The 18,761-nt window shown below is 40.2% G+C and overlaps 1 protein-coding gene across 9 annotated transcripts in view; it reads left to right on the top strand.

Moving 5' to 3' along the window:
* Positions 1-18,761, top strand: part of CDKL5 (cyclin dependent kinase like 5) — a 135,784-nt gene that overhangs the window by 155 nt on the left and 116,868 nt on the right. Inside the window, exon 1 of one of the 9 annotated variants that reach the window (XM_066981236.1) lies at positions 28-1,744. The exons of 6 other annotated variants lie outside the window; for them this stretch is intronic. The gene's annotated coding sequence lies outside the window, so the exon portion shown is untranslated. Of the gene's footprint in view, positions 1-27; positions 1,745-1,781; positions 17,344-18,761 lie in introns of those variants that run through there. 2 more of the 9 variants (XM_066981227.1, XM_048066821.2) reach the window with 2 other exon arrangements.

Raw genomic sequence — 18,761 nt, 5'->3', positions numbered from 1 at the left:
GGGAGCGGGCTGCCGGCTCCCAGCCCTGGCAGCCGCCGGGTGCCGGGGTAACGGCCCCGTGGCTGGAGCGAGCGGCGCTCCCCGCTGCCTTTCGCCGTCCCCGGGGGCGTTGGGGTGTTTTTACCCCCAAAATTTCACCGTGAGGGTGTTGAACGTAACGCCCCGCCCGTTAAATGTAGCCTGAACGCCCCAGACAGCGCAGGCTGAGAGGCTGGGCTGCCTTTGTGCGTGCGCTGCCTTCACAGCGGGGAGCTGCGGTAAGGAGAGGAGGTTTTAAAAAAAAAAAAAGGCTATTTTTTTTTTTTTAATAAAATATACCTGCCCGGAGTAGAAGCACGAAGCGCCATTTTAATAGGTGGACCGAGCGGCGGAGGTGTATCGCCTTCTGCCATCGAGCCCACGCAGCCGGGGGCAGCGTTTGGGGAATGCCTGGGCTGGCACAATTTGGGGATGGGGGAGATCCCCCCCTTAACCGGGGGGCCTCTGGGCAGGTGTGGGGCGGGGGGCACCTCTGGGAGCCCCCCGCTGACCGCCCCTCCGGGGAACGGCCTTCTCAGTCAGGATTTACCCCAAAACGCAGCATGAACTCAGAATTGTCGTGGGGTCGCGGCGATGTTCTGGTGCCTTTGGGTTTTTCTGAGGTGCAGGGGAACCGCATTGCATGTGAGGGTGGGGGAAAGACCACGGAGAAAGGGGGAGCGTGAAAGCAGCAGCGATCACTTGCTGCAAGATGCAAGTGCTACGCCAGCGTCTTGCACCTAGGGCTGCTTGGATTCGCTGCTGCCAGTGCCTGGACCTGCAGCTGAAAGCAGCCGGCATCATTTAAAAGCACACACGTTAAAAAAAAAAAAAAAATATATATATATATATATATATTACATCTCACTTCCAAGTATTACATCTGATTTCAACATTATTCGAATGTCAACAACTTCGGCAAATCTGATATACGATGTTGCTTGATGTTAGGTATTTTTATCGTTTCAGCATCCAAAATCAAATCTAAAACTGTAACTTTGTTTTCGTTCCTTCCTTTTGTCTCGCTTTGCAATCAGAGTTTTAGCGAACCTGTTAGCATTGCAGGTGTTACGTTCTGCCTCGTTTCTTAAAACCTGAGGTGTTTAAGCAAAGAAATTGCAGTTCTGTTTTAACGCTCTTCATGGATCCTTCTAGTTTAGCTCAAAAATGATGAGGAGAAAATGCCCTCTGAGGTTGAGATATTGAAATGTTTACTGTAGCTCTGCGCTCTTAACAAAGCCCTTGAGAATGTCAATTTCATAAGTCTTTTTCTGTAGTGAAATAGCCACAGGAAAACATTTAAAAAAAATGCACAGTCGCTGTGAAGAAAACGTCTTTATAAAAAGAGGTTTGGGTTAGCCTGTTGGAAACTGTTATTGGAGAGCTGGTCCGGTTAGCTGTAGTACTAGTGTGGTTTGACCCTGGCAGCGGCTATTTCTGTTGTGTGGAACGGGGCTCTGTGAGTGGGAGGTGAGCTGAGGCTGCGAGAGCAAGGTGGAATAAGAGAATAATTTCTACATGCAGAAAGCTCTCTTTCCTATATGAAAAGCCAGTTCTCTTCTATTATAAAAATAGCTATTTATAATGCTGCCTATATATGGACACTCTCGAAAACCATGCGCATATAGGCGTTAGCATGCTCTCTGGAACACACAACGCTCACGAGTAGACATCTGGAAGAAAAAAACCAGCAGTTTTCCTAGCTATTACTTAAATTCTGGACAAGGTATGAGCTCGTATTTATGAGATTTTTTTTGGAGTATACATGCTTAATCTGAGCAGAGCACAAGCGTGGATCTGCTCTGAAAATGGGTTGGTGTGGAAGGTAAGTGAAGGCACTGTGAGCTGTGTGCTTGTCATGTGAACGGAACAAGAATGGTATGCATTCGACGTAACTTATTTTTCAGAATTTTAGAGAACTTTAGCACTGCTTTCATGAGCTAAGCCTTACAGCTCTAGGCTTTTATCTTAATTTCCACGTCAGGAGATCAAGGCGAGAGAATGGTCAGTGATGTGCTGTTGCTAAAGAACGTATGTGATATAATGAGGAATAGAGTTTATTTCCTGTTTCTGAATTCTGTATTCTGTCTAGAAGGCCACTTTTTGTTCTCTCCCACCTCTGTTTGTTTTTACCAGACAATTCGAGTTGTACCTTAGTGTCTTGGAGCAAAGGGATTTGTTTGTGGATAGTAATAACAGCTTTCTGCATCAGAAGCAGGAAGAATTAATTTCACGCGATAAATTAAAATGAGTATTAAAACAATACATAATGGCTTTCTCTGTGTACTTATTAGAACATCAGCCCTCTTGCTGAGTCTGCCCAGTTTAATAATATTAAATATCGATGAAGGAAAAATGTTGAACTTGTGAATGTTCACAATGCTAGTGTGTCCACCTTTTAAATCTAAGCTTTTTTTTGTTTGTTTAGAACACGACAATCTCAATTCTCTATCACTGTGCTAAATAAGATATTGAAATAATTCCTAATTATCTTGAAAGCACCCCGAGGGGCCAAAATAAATTTAAAAGGTTCTGCGTGCCTTAAACTTTGCTGCTGTAGGAACATTGTGTGTGCGCACAGCTGCCCACGTTTTCTTTTTTCCTCCCTTCTCTGAGGCAACTGTGAGAACCCTGTAGGAATAAGCTAGCCTGCCGAGAGCTGCCATGCCTGTGTCCCTGGGTTATTTTCAGCAAGAATAACCACCTGAATGCACGGGCTTTCATGTTAGAGTTGTGCTCTGCTTCTCTGTTCATACCAGGGGTTGGTACCTAAGTTATGTCTAGGTGCAGTGGAGTTGAAAATAATCTATTGCGTTGGACTTTTATTCCTCTTAAAATGAGGAAAATGTGTATGGAATAAACAGTTACAGTTAATACGTGATGACTTTCTATAATGCTTGACTGTGATACTGGAGTGTTTAGGTCTCTAGAAGCTTTTAATTCTAGCTTTAGGGCAATGAGATTTATTTTTCTGTTGTTATTTCAGAAGAGATGTCGGTGTTCTAGCTTGCCTTCAGACTTGTCCTTCAAATCTGAGCAGGTTGAGCCTTCTTGTGTTGGAATTGCCCCTTAACGTCGTGAAACTTAACCCGTTAGCCAATGTCTTTTAAATAATAGCATAGCTTAATTTAACATTGACATTTATTTTGGAAGAAGAAAGGTGGCACTCATGAGAAATGGTTGCCTGGCAATATTTAAAAATAAAAATAAAGCCCCCCACCAGATTTAGCCTCTGAAAAAACAAAGTGCGAATCAATCCTTAGCTGAATCACGATTATGCCAGCCACACAGAGCTCCATTATGCTGCTGAATTGTATCACTGCCTCTGTTAATCTTTTCTTACAGATGACTATGGAAATACAGCTGTTAATGGTAACACTGCTTCATTCAACTGAAGGAAGGGGAGGATGTGGCTCAGTAGAATCAAATATTTATTCAACTATTCAGTGTACAAAAAAAAAAAATTAATCTTGGAGCTTGAATAGGAAAACAACCCCCCAGCCTTTTCTTCGTGGTTAGGTGTCAACACTGAAAAGTCCTACTGTGTTGTAGGAATTGTACGTTCTTAGAGAATTCGGAGAAATGGTTAACGCTTAAAGGTTTTTTTTTGTTATTATTTTTATATTTTTTTATAGTGGAAGGTTCTTATTTAGCTTAGTTTGTTAGAGCTATGCTTTGTTTGCTCTCGCCATCTAACAGTCATTTATAAAGCCCTTGTATTTGAGGCAGGAACCCGTGGCTCTCAAATTCTTGGAAGTTGGCTTTGCGATGTTGATATGGGTTCATTTATTTTTATTTGGTTCCTGTGGAGCTGATAATTTTGTAGGGCTACCTATCAGGCACCGAATCACCTGCGGTGCACCAGCTTCACGTTGAGCTTGGTGCTCAGGAAGGGAGCAGCTGCTCGGCTGTGCAGTTGCTTGTGCAGGAGCCGGGGGCAGCTGCTGGAAGGCACCTCAGCCTCCTCCATCCCTGAGCTCGGGGTTGACTTCGTGAGCTGGCTGCTGGCAGCCGGAACGTCGGCTTGGTTATTTATCTTTCAAGCACAGAAATTTGGGAATGAAATTGAAACCTGAGGGAACACATCTGTGTTTATAAGCTCCCCGCTTAGTGCTACATTTCCTAATCTTAAAAAGGTCCTTTTATTTTCTGGAGGAGATCCACATCTCACGAGCTCTCTGTGTTTGCCTACGTGTGTGTCAGCACTGTGCTGGTGTTGGAATAGCAGAAGGTCCAGCGTGCCCTGAACATTGCAGGCTCGCCGTGCCTGGTGTGCAGGGCTCTCTTCTTCTCCTCTCCCTTTCATCTGGACAATGCTTCCAAGACAGTGGTGAAGAGGGAGCTGCACTCTGATGTGAGCCCTGTACTGGATAAGCTTCAGAAGCTTGCTGAAGGACATTGGATATTACTCTGTGCTGGCTTTTACAACAAACTTCACTATCTGGTGAGAGTGTCTTGCATCCTGTAGCATATTGTGTTAATCGCAAGTTCATCAGAACAGTTTTCCACAAGTAAATGTAATGTAGTTTGATTGTTCAGCAGCTTTTGAGATGCTGATGGTTTTTTGTTGTTGTTCTTTTTTCTATATATTATGTTTTGGCTATTATCTGAAATAGTAGTGAACCAAACAGCGTGGAAGGTAGGCATGTGTCACAGTCAGATCTTCTGTTCTTGTCAGAGCTAGTACACTTGTCCTCAATTTCTGCTAATGTGCTGCATTCAGTAAAACTTTACAGTAGCTGAAAACAAATTGCAGGAAAAGTTTCCTCTTCTCTTTTTTATTTTGCATACTTGGCAGCATTTTGTTTACTCCCTGGAGTCACTTAAGCCCTCTCTACAAATGTTTGTGCGCATGTCATAAGTTAAACATATGTTCAACTTCAGCTGTATTGCTTATGGAGAAGTGTATGCGGGTTTGGGGCCCGTCAGACTTTGGTTTTTATGTGACACAAGCCAGAGGTGAAGAGATCCTGGACCTGTCAAAACATACAGCATCTCATATGTGAAAATGTTTTTAATCTCACATCTTAACTGATATGTCAAATTCATATTGCTCAGACTAGTTGATAGACATAATGGCAGCTCTTAAGTATTTTCTGTGTTGTTAGAGTATACTTTGCGGCTAAAAAATTGGGGATGGGTACAGATTTATGGTAACTTAGAGTTTGCTTTTCATGTTAGGTACTAATAGAAATAATTTAATAAAAAAAAAATGTATAAAATTCCTCATCCAAAAGTTAAAGCTGTTGATTAATGAAAGTAAGCAGTTGTCCTAGCAGTGACGATAGATTTTAATATTTCACTTGTGAATCTCAGAGTGTGGACTTTTTTTAGCGATATCCTTTGTGATTGCCGGGTGGACGTTGACTGAAACGAGGTTATATATTAGTGAGTATAGAGTAAAACCTTCCCTGACCTTTTTGCTGCTGTTTTTAATCTGATTGCGTGGGGTATCTTGAAGTCATAATTGACATCAAGATGGAAGAGGCCTATTTCATGCTTCTTAGTTGTTCAGCAAGCGGAATTCTTGGTGGCTTACTGTTATTTTGGCAGTGCCTTGTGTGTTACAAGGCAGCTCTCCTGTAAAACCTCCCTAATTGCACGTGCACACAGAATCCAAGCTCTGTTTGGAAGGGAGCTCGGGAGGCTGTCTGGTTAGACCTTCTGCTCAAAGCAGTGTTTTCGTAAATATATATATGTAAATATATATATATAAATATATATATTCCTGAAATATCAGTAGGGAGAAGTTGTGTAAAATGTAAATTTTCTTCTCCCTTCACAACACCTTCTTCACTATGCTCTACTTGCTTTAAGGACACTGCTGCATTAGCTTCCGTCGAGCACTTGGGAGGAGAGTTCCAGCCAAAAAGAAGCAAATGTGTTGGGTGCAAGAACGTTTTTCTTTTTTTCTTTTCAACTCAGATTCCCTCCCTTCTTTTCTTTTTCTGCTGTTAATCTGCAGCATGAACAATGTTGTCATCTGCTTGTTTGCTTAACCTTGGCAAAAGTGTTTCCAGTCTTCCTTGGCAGAAAAGGGTAGAGTTCCAGTATCCCCAAATCTACCACTCCAGCCAAGTTTATGTAGTATGTTGTTGTCTACCTTTAACAACAAAAACAACAAAACAACCAAACGAACCAAAAAAAATATATCCACCTTCACCTTACTTAATCCTTGTATGAAAACACCTACACGGAGTCTATACTCACTTCAGAAGTTTCGTGCCTTAAAAACTTGAGCCTACCTTATGGACCTCTTCACACATTCCCGATCCATCTGTTTATCTAGCACAGCTTCTTCTCCATCTCTTCACACAGTCTTAGGCTGTTGAAATGCAAGCCGCCTTTGCAGTTCCTTTAATTGGTAGTAGGCTTTCTTTACTTTCCTACCTCTTTCCATATCTTGTAAAACACAGGATTTTGGGGTGTTTTTTTTTTTCTTTTCTCCTTTTTGTTGGCATTGTTATTACAAAGGATTTTAAAAATTATATGTCATTATAATGTTTTTAAGCAACCATTATTTTTCTGCTTAACTGTGCAATCTTGTTTGGGTACAGCTTGTGTTTCGAGACAGTTATTTATGGAGCACGGTAGCGGTGCATCGTGATGCACAGTCAGTGCCGTGTTGATCCCGTAAGTCTATAGGCTAAAGCTACTACTTTATGCAGTATAGCCTATTATAAAACAGAAAACCTTGACGCGGGGAGTGGCTAGGGCTGACGGCGTGCTTTGTGGAACAGGTGGGACTTGAAAGTCTTAATTTAGTTTGAGGGAAGGGTGTTTATGCGGTCGCTCCATCTGTCCATCCATCTGTCCACTAGCTTGTCCTCCCATCCCACCCATAACTTCTGAGCCGCTTGGTCAATTTTTAGTCTGCTTTGGGCGAGGGGCGGTGTTCTCCTACTCTGATGCAGCCATCCAGGCCTTATGGAAACAAGCAGATGGTTAGAGAAGGGAGACTGGGCAAGAAATGGATGTTCTGGTTTGTGCGTGTCTGTGGTCAGGCTCTGCCAGTGCATACTCAGGTTACTTGGCAAGCTGCTGGGCAAAGTAAAGGCAATATGGAAAGCAGGAGAGATGTGAAGCTGATGTGGCAGGTTATTTCGTTATATGTATCTGGAGGATATCACGGGGGTAATTTGGGGATGCTATTCTAGGAAGCAAGGAAGGCCGTGCTCGTGGGTGGACGTGGGACCCAGAGTTGTGGAGGGCCTGTTTGATGCTGCCTGACATAGGTTATGCAGAAGGATAACTTAAGTGTTTAAGGAGTTCCTCGTCTTTTAAAGGAATTGTGGGGAGGCTGCTCAGTTAAAACCCAACACGAAGAACAGGGAAAAGGAGAGAACTGTAGGCGGAACGTCATCTGATGTATGTGGGTAAGAGGTGTGTATCCTACAAAACTGGGGGCAGAAACGTGAGCTGGGTGCAGGAAGAAGAGTGGCAGCCAACCAGGAGGAACTTCAGACTTGGAACCTCGTATATAGAACGGGGTGTGTGTGTAACAGAGGTCCTATAGCGCAACAAAATGAGTTGAAATCACTGAAATATTTCCTGAAAAACTTGGAGAGCTGAAATGTCTTGTATGCTTCAGGATTTCAAGAATTCTTTGACTTCAACACAACAAATTGGTTGCTTGGCTTGCTTTAGAAACTATTTATAGGTGTGTTATAAATTAAAAACAAATTTCAGTGTGAAGGTGCCAGCGTGGGACGCCCACAGCAATAATAAAACAGTGTTCTCAGAAGGTGAACCTTGCCTCTGCTTTTGCTAACCAAATAGCTGTTCCTGTCATCTGGAGATCTTTAAATACTTCAATAAATGCTGTGCATATTGATGTTTTAATTGCCTAAAACTCTGTGAATGAACAGCGTATTTGAAAAACACGGCCTTACTCCTGTCAGCATCGTTGTTTTTTGGTTGCTTCTGCTGACTCAAATTGTGACTCAGAAAAAAAAACCACACGTATACTTGTAGTTGATTTGTTTGAAACTTAGGATTGTTTTAGCTATAAGTCTGGGGACTGAGATTTTTTTTTTTTTTCTCATGGGGTAAATCAAACTTTTTTTTTCTTCCCTTACTGGGTAAGTCAAACTTGTCTATACAAGTAACAACAATATACAGCAACTAAAATTGTGTTGCAAATGTGTATGGATGAGGGGAGATAGGACGGGTTTTGTATTAAGGCCAAAGCCTACTCGGCTTTGATCATGCAAAGAACTGAACAACCCTGGGAGGCCAGGAAGCCTGTCCTGTATTTTTCCACACCAGTAAAATGGGTGACCTTTTGTGTGACTGTTCCAGTTATATTCACTTAAAATAACGTTTGAGCTATTGTTGGCTGTTCCACTGAAAATGAAATGACAGATCAAGCTTGTTAGCTTGCTCTTCTTCAAAGAAATTGACAATGAAGAAATGTGCTGTCCTTTCACATAATTAGACTGCGTAAAGCTTTAATGCTAGTGAAGAAAGGTTGTTCAACTATAGAAAACGTGAATAAATTATTTTACTCTAGTGAACTTTATTTTCTCCCTTTAACGTCAACAGTTACTTAATTTTTTTAAGTACTAGTTCTTACAAACACTGTAATATCTCTGATTTTTAAAGAATTATGAAAACAGTAGTTGCAGTTCTCACTTTGTTACTGTCAAACTTTTCATGGATTTACCTTATGGTGCTTAGGATTTAGTACAACTTATTGCTCAATTCCTGAATTTTGCTTATTGGTTTTATTTGTGATTTCTTTTTACTTTGTGAAGTGCAGTGGTAGTTACAAAAGAAGAGTCGCTGCCAAAATGCGAGCTTCCCTGTTCTGTGCACCTTTCCCATCCAATAAATATACATAGCACCAGATTTGTGGAATGACTTAATAAGATATACAGAGGCAATGGTGCAGGTCATAGAATGCATGAAAATAAGAATGTGGGTTTGTACTGTAAAATCTTTGGGGTAGGGGCTGTATGGTGGGACCCCAATCCTACTTAGTGCCTATGGAAGTTGCTGCAGAAATAATTGTGCAGTGAGTGCTGTACAAAGAAATGGCTACTAGTTTCCTCTGCGTATTGCAAATGTGAGTGATTGAAAAGAAAATGCGGTGTTTTTCCTATCCTTAAAGCTCTGTTAGAATGCAATACTGTGAATTAGGTAGCAGAAGTAGGGATGAAAGCGGGATGGTTTCTCTGGGTACACGTACGAGTTTCTCGTCTGCTCTGGAGCCCCGATGTGGGAGAGCTGGGCACCGTGTGTTACAGAGGAGCGTGTGCTTTCTGCTGGGTGACATGGCCAGGAAGGGTCGAGCATGAGGCTGTGGTGGAAGGCTGCCCCTGTGCACGGAGCTCCTGCTAGCACTCAGCCTTCCTGCCGGGGACAGGATTGCCCGGGCTTGCTGCGCAGCACCCCTGGAAGTAGGCACGGGGCAGCAGGAGCTGTCCTGATGCTTGAGGGGATGCATCGCACAGAGGTTTGAACCGGGGAGCTGCAGGTTGAGCTTAGTGCTCAGTGGGGGATTTGACAGCTCTGCATCTAGCGTGTATATATTTGGGTGATGTTAATTTATGGGCTCTTTTAATCCTTTCACGGCTCATTCGTGTCTCTCGTGATGAAAATCCAGTCCACCGGTGAAGCTGAAGTAATTGGATTTTATTTGAGGTGAAATGATAGATGAAGATGAAAATGGACCTCTAGAATCAATTACTCTTCCGAGAAGGACGGTGAATTTTCCCCAACTTTCTTTTCCTTGTCTGATAGTCTTCACCGTTTTATTGAGGAACTGCAGGACAGATTAAAAGAAATTGGAGGCTTTCATATTCATTTCATATGGCAGACTGGTGGTAAAGGTTCTCTGCCGAAAACCAGAAATAAATTTGAATGCGATGTGAATCGCTTAATGTCTGCCAGTGCCTGGTAGTTATACAGAACAGATTTTCATCATGATACTACAGCAGAAGTGGCATTACAATATGCTTTAATTTAGAGTTTAAATCCAGCAGCAAAATGTCAGAAGCTGAGATTTATTCTGACATATAATATCAGTTGCACAAAAATGCTTTTGTCTGGTTGTATTTTGCAAGTGAAAGTGGAAATATATTACTGTGAGCGTGGTGTGTGGTCATGTCTAGATTCTGTGGGGCTGGTGGTAGAACAGCAAATGATGCAGGACAAATAAGTATCCGTAGGCTAGAGAAATTCCTCTAATGCTTGCTTTAAGAAGCAATGTAAGAGTACAAAAATATAAAAATACACGGCTAATGTACCAGGGCTTTAAATATAAATCAAACCTTTTTTTTTTTTAATAAAAATAGATTTTGAGTTACATAAAGCCTTATTTCATACTGCACTGAATCTAGTTTGGCTGTTAAGCAGCTCTTAGGGAGGTCTTGCTGCTGTATCCAGTACTAGTGCATGCCACTGGTTCTCGTATGGACCAGCTCTACGGTCATTTATGGTCCTGCAGGTGGGACTGACAGTGGTGATGTATTGATGCTCTTTTTTTATTATTATTATTACAAAGAGTATACCTTCTATATATGCCTTTTATTTTTGCTACTTAAGAAACAGAGATGATAATATTGTGCAAACAGCTTATTTTCTCCCAGTTGTTTTTTTTAGGAAATTGGAAGCACTCATACAAAAGCCACAGCTTATATTGAAGTTTCTGTCCTTTAAATGTGCCTTCAAAATACATGAAATGAAGAGGAATGATCCAAATGGTGTGTAGAATACTGCAACATGAAGGGGAACCTTTTAAAATCACTTTCAAGGAAGTCTTCTGGAATATGATCATACCAGATTACTTTTTCAAATAATTTCTTCAGCTTTGATAAGTCATCTTACCTTTTATCTAATTAAATGAAGTACTTATTCTTTTCAGGCATTGTTCCTTAACAATACAAAGCAAAATAATATATGTTGGGCTTGTCAGTTTTATACTTGTTATAAAGCATCTTAATGAGTTATAATAATTCCACCTGAGAAAAATAATACTGCTGTTTAATTAATAGCAAAAACAAATAATTGGGAAAGGAGAGACATAGTTAAATTACTTTTTTAAAAAAAAGAAGTCTAAAGCAGGTGTGGAGCAATTGCACTGCAGTAACTGAGAGAAGTGTCTCCTTGAAGGAGAAACACAAAATACATATACAAATTGACTTTGAGGAAAGCTGTCAGTAGCGGGATGAGAATTCTGTGCCTGTGCTCGTGATGCGGGGTACAGCTGTGATTGCAGCGTTTTTTAAAAAAAAAGTGGAATATAAGTCAAGATATCAGCTGGACTAAATTCCAGATGAATAATAGTTATGAATCTGAGAAAATCAAAATCTCTTGCTTTCCTGTCCCTTTTGGTAGAAGCTGCAAACTTCCTGAACCGTCTGAACTCACAGTGTGGTTTTCACGTTTGCTTGCCTCTGTTCTGCTGTGGTCAGGGTGGTGCCTTTGTTCTTCATATACCACTGTTCATATACTGCTGTTTATACCCTTTTAAGGTAGAGGAATGGCCAGTGTTTCCTTTGACACTTATTTGTAGTGATTAGTTGAAGATGTAATCATTCGACTAGTCCCTTTGCAAAACAAACAGATGGGATTTCCTCACCTCTCAATACACGGCAGTGCTGCGAGCTATCCCTGCGTTGTGCTCCTTGCTGATGAGGCACAACTTAATGGAGCTGGAAGATGCTAACAGCACAAGTCCTTCATCTATTCTACTTAAGAAACCTGGAAATGAAGCTTAGGGAGAAATAAGTTTTGCTGGTGGATGAGAAGGCATTTTAGGTAGATTTTGCAGCTTTGTCAATGGCCTGAGCTGGGATGCTCTGGGGACCCTCAGGAGAGTCACTGTGTCTGTCTCTGTGCATCGGAAGTTGTTTGGAGCTGCCTTTGTTTTTTTAATTAAAATTACAATTTCTTGACTCAGAGTATTTGAGATTACTGAATAGGAACCAACATAAAAGGCTCCCTAGGTTGTAGGCTACGGTTAAGATGGAGCACTGAAGTAAACTGGGATTGCTTTTCAATGTTAATTGCCATTTCTCCTTAGAAGTTCCAGTCATTTATCCTTTGCTGTGTTTTGTCCATTTATATTTAAAAAATGAAAGCTTAGGATGGGTCTGCTGGGTTTTTGCTTGTGATTAGTGACAAGTGACTTGTTTTTTGTATTAGAAATACAAACAGTTCAGTTGTTTTGCATTTTTGCTTCACTGTTGCAGTTTCACAGAACCTTGCAGGGTCTCATTTCTTGTTGGAAAATACTGCTCAAATTTCAAATGGCAAACTCTTAATAATGTGTATTAATGAAGATTGCTGTTTCATGCTGTGACTCGCTTTGAACAAGTGTCCTTATTTGTAGGACCTTGGTATGTCTTTTGGTGAACCTCCAGAATGTCTGATAAAAATCTGTTGTAGAAATGTTTTTTTTCTGTGTGACTGTTCTCCTTCAGGATTGCTGTTGTACGGGGCAGTTGTTGAACGGTGAAAATTTGGGAAGTGCATGGGGATTGCTTTACCTATTAATAATAATTATTTTAATGTGAGAATGAAGGTTGGTTACTGGCTGCATTGTTTGTTTTTCTTTATTAGGGTTTTTAGATGCTTTTCTATAGCTTAAACATTGACTTCTAGAAATGGTTAGGGGTGGAATGCTGCTTTTCTTTTTTTTGTAAGACTTTATCCTTGATACTGATGAATATTAACCAAAGAGCTTTGAGTTCTTTTCTAACAACCATATTTGCAGGGGGCACTTAATAAGTGACTGTAGTAAACATTAGGAGTTGGATCTCATGGCTCTTTTGTACCCAAATTCACTGTGTGCAGAGAGATTAGGTGGTTTATCATCTAACCTCTCCCAGTTTGCTAGAGAGAGCAACAACCCCAGCACCACAGTGAAATACAATTGGAGTCATAAATCCAGATAGCACTCAAAAGTTTATATGTTCATCTGGTGGGTAGCTTACCGTATTTTCATGTTCTGAAAACAGAAGCATTTCTCTTGTCACTAAACAGCGTGGTTGGAGGTACTTATCCTTGTCCTGTGGGAAGCGAGGTGTTAGTTGGGGGGTATCTGAGCACCTGTAAAGCTGAGCTGTCCTCTGCATCGTATCTTCAAGAGGAAGGGGAAAACAAGTCAGTTATCTAGCATGAGTTGTTCTACTGCATGATGCGTTTTTTGTCATACGTTTAACAGTTTTGTTCTAATTAGGATACAAAAAAAGCTCTATGATCTTTATAATGTTTTTCTTCTGAAGGCTGAAGGTCTGATAGTAACTAAGTCATACTTACTTAAACTTTATCTTTCAAGCTTTGTAGTTCGGTTATACTCCTGCATACGAGGAAGTCAGAAAGTATCTCTCTATTATAAAATATGCAGGTGGTGTATGTTGGGTTTAAGCAATAATTAACTAATGAGGTGATAGAATGTGGAAGTACAAGAGGGGAATCATTGCTTATGAGAATGGAGGTGGAGGGGGAGAGGTGGTAATTTTTTTCCCTGTAATACAACTATAAAAGTATCTTACAAATACTATAATCAGGAACAGCAGGCTAATTTTCTTTTCCAACAGTGGGAAATAACTCTGAGATCTGCCTTTATACCCCATTTTACAGACAGCTTCATCTCCTGTTCTTGAATTTTCCAGTGTGGGTTATTCCATTCGTTAGGCTTCTGTGGTTCTGCACTTTTTTGTGTGACTTCTGCAAATGTCAATTAGGGAAGGAAAAAAAAAGTCTTGGTTGGAAAAAACCCTGGTGAAATATCAAGCTCAACACTTCTGTGTTTATTTTAGCAATAAAATTTAAGAACTTCACTCTTAGATGCCAGATGTGCACTGTGTCAACTTGGAATAGATAAAACTGTCACTCTGTGCTGTACATACATTCATTCAGTGGGGCAAAAAAACAACATGTGTAAACTTGACTTAATCCGTTTTTCTGTGAAGTTGAATGCCTGCCTTTGTTAAATAAATTGCACTGAATTTTGTAATGCCTAGTATCAGATTAGATGATTACTTTCTGACAAATAGTCCACTTGTGATACAGAAATATTCTGTATGTTTTATAAATGTAAGGTGATCTTGAGGACTTTTGTATGATGTGTAAGATTTTCATCTTTTTTTTTTCTTACACTGCCAAATTTTTTCTCCCCAAATGTGCTTTTGAACCTCTTCAGTTGTAGTATTAAGAAAGATCATTGCCATAAGTTTCACAAGATGCTATGCTTTTATCAGTTGATTTAAAAAAAAAAAAAAAAATAGACAAACTAATGAGCCACTTGTCTTTTTTCTCCTGCTGCTTTTGCGACAGTTACCTTCAGGTGATATTTGCAATACACAGTGAAATTGCAGAGAATAAAAATCTCTAGCCTTGCTTTTTTGTTTGGCTTGTAGATGTGGCTGTGATAGTTTATCCTTAATGGCTACAGTAATAAATTGCGGTACTGAACTAGAACTGTTCCCCAAAGGCTTATTTACTGCCAGGTGTCCAAGAAAACACAGGGTGATGCAAGGCTTTGAGAAAGTAAGTCATACTTTCTGCACATGAAGTCTATCTGAAATGAACTTGAAAACCTGATCCTTGCTTCAGATGGGACAGTTATGCATTGATCGGGTACGTTGAGAGCGTGCAAGAACTCGCTCGCCTCCAGATGACTGATACGTATATGTAAAATCAATGCTACTTTAATAGGCTCTGTTAGTGGCTATTAGATGTAGCAGTCTGCTTTGTTAGCCATCTCTTAAACACAGAAGTTCTGTGCTGCTGAATTTACCTTTTGCTAATATCAAAATACGTTGTGGTCTTATGAAGCTACTAATCAGCAGCCTTTAACACTTTAATTCTTTTTTTTTATGAAGCTGTGTTTCCTAATTGGAACTCATACACACACGTATATGAGTTCTCTGTATCTTCCTGTCTGTTATATGCCTGAGAATAAAAATTCAGCTACTATTTATAGGGTTGGATTTACAGCATGAGATCACATGGTAGTGTCTTCAGTATTAGTCTTTTATCAATGTTTTTCTACAACTAGATCTGTATAATATTTGTTCTATAAATATGGCAGATACAAGATATAGTAAATAAAATATACATGTTTTTTTTAGGATCGGCTCTTTTCACAAGGTGTGGATAAGTTATTTGGTGGTGAATATTGGTTTCTGTTGTAAATGTAATGTCTGTGCTAATGGATGCAAATACACTGAAGGATCAGCGTAACAGTAGTTTGTTGCAAAGAGCCAAAAAGGGTTACTGTTGTTTGGATAGTGCAAATGTGCAAAAATTAAAGAGGCTAAAGGATTCTTTAAAGACTTAAGCAGATTAGAGATGTTCACTTTGATTTACAAAACTTAAATGAGAGTATCTCAATATTGAAATTGTTGAATTTTAAAACAATAAGGGAAAGAAAGGGAATTCTTTTTTGTAAATTTGTTTCATGTAGAAAAAGCCTGTGCAACAATTGTGCTGTTTTCCATTTCCTTTCCCCCCTGCTTGCTCGGCTCCCCTTTTGGACTAAAAGTCCTAATTCAGCGCTGTAGCTGAATTGTTCCACTTCACAGCACTGACTATGGTAAAATGTGAATAATCACTCATGACTACTTGCAGTCAGAAGAACACGGATAAACTGTGGCTGTAGCTATAATTTAATCACTTTGGAAATTTCTAGGTTCCTATGTTCCTTCAGACAGCACTTGAGACAATTCTCAGTGTTCAAGAAAAGCAACCTGAAACTGGGTTGCTCTGGAGCACCCTAATTGTGCTCAGCTTCGCGTGAGCTGCTGTAGGTGAAGAACCCTATAACCCTTTGCTGGCTCCTCTAGGATCTGAGCCTTTTCTCCTGACATTTGAGCATCACTCAGCTTTGTGGCCTCTTTTTAATGAATGCAGCATTTTTAGGAAAAAAAAACAAAAACAAAACAAACTGAAAACACATATAGTTGAGTCATTGCTTGGTCTTTTTGCGTTAACAGTTGCAACTGTTGGTTAGCTAAGGAAGATTCGTTTTTAGCTTGTTCTGTTCCCTAAAGCTGTACTCACTTTACCACAAGCGAAGACTAATAGCATGTAAGTCCTGGAGTAACTACTGTAATCAACTGCTTTAGTCTGCTACAAGCGAGTTTATAAAACTTCATTCAGCAACTTGTGTTGAAAGGATGATAACCTGAATTTTGAGAGAAACTGATCTTTAATCTGCATTTGGTAAATAATCCTTGAATTAAATTGCCCTTCTTACCCCTGTCTTGCTGTCAAATGATGGCCTTTTTAGCTTATGGGCTGTTTTGGTAAATAGCTTTGATTTCTTCACAATGCACAAAACAGGACTGTGCTGAAATCTACATAGGAGGCTTGGGGGTGTCTGTGTGGGGCAGGGTCTTTGGGAGAGTATTCAGAGGAATTGTCTTCACATGCTTGTACCACTCTTGTGCTATGCTGTGTTCTCTTTTGGCTGCTGTCAGAAATCAGATACTGAATTTAGTAGACCAACAGTTTCAGTGTTGTAGGAAGACGGGGTTTTTAAAGGTCCCATGGCTTAGGCACGTGGTAATACTTTGTACAGACTTGTGCGACATCACCGGTTCCACAAATCTTTGAATTAACTATGGTCAGCAGATCTTACCAGTGTTAAGGATCCACTTTTGTTTTAAAAAACAAACAAACAAAAACTAGGAGCATCTGAAGATGCATAGAGAGGTCCCAGTAGCATTCACTCCTTGCTGTAGAGGAGCAGATCCTATGGTTATGAGAAGTGCGTGTTGCTTTTTTTGAAGATGTTGCCTGTTTTCTGTGTATCTGGAGATGCCTGGTGAAGGAGGGAGTTTTGAAAGATACTGAGAATTTGGGTACCTGGATGTGTTGATTGACTCTCAGGTCTCTAGTTTGGTTCTGTATTTAGCAGATACTTTTTTTTTTAGGGTTACAAATAGAATTTTTACTCTCCTCAAAGTCTAAATTCGTAGTAACGAGGAATGTTATAACCAAGTCAAAAACTTAAGATGATTCTCAAGGAAGGTGGGAGGACCAGAATTAGAAGCAGATAGAGGAGGAAAAATAACCTTATCCTTCCTTGCCCATAAAATGGAGAGTAGGCGATAAATTCGTGTTTACTTTGTCTTCATGTAGATGTTTTGGAGGTACCAGTTTTACTATTGCTTGAGCTGCAAGTCCTGTGCCTGGCTGTTCATTCTGTGAATCCCTGGTGAATCAGAGTTTTGCTTTAACAGGGAAGGTCTGGCTGTTCAAGTCCCTCTTCCAAGTATATAAATACTGAGTGAGGTGGCAAGATGTCATCCATTTTGTAATGGTGAGAAGTACCGTATCTACCTTCAAAAATTCCTCAAGCAATTCTAGGTAAGGAATTTGCTTACTGAAGTTGTCTAGTTAATTTTTTTATACATACTGTAATAACTGCATTACGCGATGTAGATCTTCAGCATTAATGTGGAAGAAGCTGTGTGCATTAAAATTGCTTCGTTAATAGTCCTTTCATCAGCATTTAGAGGATGTCATAAGTGGATCGTATTTTATTGTGAACAGGATGGAGGCATTTGAGGCTACTGAAACTTTAGGAACCTGAGAAAGAGAGATCTTCTCTTAATCTATTCCAATGGGTTAAAGTCACGGTGATGAGAGCCGTAAGCAGGTCAGAGGTGATAGTTTCAGTGCCACTTGTATTCAAACTATTTACCTGGGAGAGCGATGACAAATAGTAAGCACCTCTCCTGGTTTATGATGTTTTATTTGATGTAGTATTAAATGTTGTAATAGGTGCACGATATCTATACCCGAATATGGCTACTTCAGCTTTTTCTTCCCCTTGTGCCCTTCTGTGAGGAAGCTGTGTTGAATGATCTTTGATAAGCTGTGGTGATTTGGTGGCCTTTGAACTGTGTGGTGGCAGTGTAATCATAAATAGCAAATAGCATGGGGATCAGTTTCAAAACACGGTTAAGAAATGTAACTGTTTTTCTGGAACTTTGTCTTTGAGTGCCAGACCATCCCTGTGGGCTGAAATGATAGAGGGATATTAGGTATGGGAGCTTTTAAGCTAGGAGTTTTCTCTAGACTCCCAGCATACTCGGTGTGGGAAGTAGGAGGGAGACAAGAAGCCAGTCGTCCGTTCCTGGTTACAGGAGGCTATCCTTTCTAATGCAGTCATCTGTAGTGTAGTCAGCACTGCTACACTGCAGAAGAATCATAAATATACTTGGAGCTGGGCAAGCAATGAAAAGGCAAAAACCTGTTGTTTCTTTGGGAATGAAAATAAATATTCTGATCCCTTTCAGTAATTTCTCGTTGAAATCTTCTCTCTTTTTCAGTGTTTAAAATAGTAAACTCTAACAAATTTTCTGCATCTCCACAACAAATTAAAAACCTAAAATCCTGAGAGGAACATGAAACAGTGAGGCATTTTCATACGTTTAGTTCAGTTTCATCAACGTCCGACTTGTAGATCTGAAGGTTTTTACAGCACAGTAGTCTGACTTCTGTTCCGCAGTGTTTTGTCATTGCTTTTTAGACTTGACAGTATTCTCTTTGTAATGCAAAGTAGAGAACTTAAACAGCTAATAAGTCACCTGCTATTAAAAAAAAAAAAAGTCACAAAGAAGGGCTAATAGGCTGGTGAGGCAAACCCTGCTAACCTAGAATGTCCTGAGCAGTCATTTTGGGCTTCAGCATCTTCAAAGAATGTTAAAGTATATCTTGTATCTCCATCTTATTTTCACAGTCAAGACAGCATAGCTCCTGTTGCTTCTTCCAGCATAGGA

This window comes from Anser cygnoides, chromosome 1 (genome assembly GCF_040182565.1).
Source record: "Anser cygnoides isolate HZ-2024a breed goose chromosome 1, Taihu_goose_T2T_genome, whole genome shotgun sequence".
Classification (NCBI taxonomy): domain Eukaryota; kingdom Metazoa; phylum Chordata; class Aves; order Anseriformes; family Anatidae; genus Anser; species Anser cygnoides.
The sequence above is the reverse complement of the archived record's forward strand: the minus strand, read 5'-3'. Positions and strand labels throughout refer to the sequence as shown.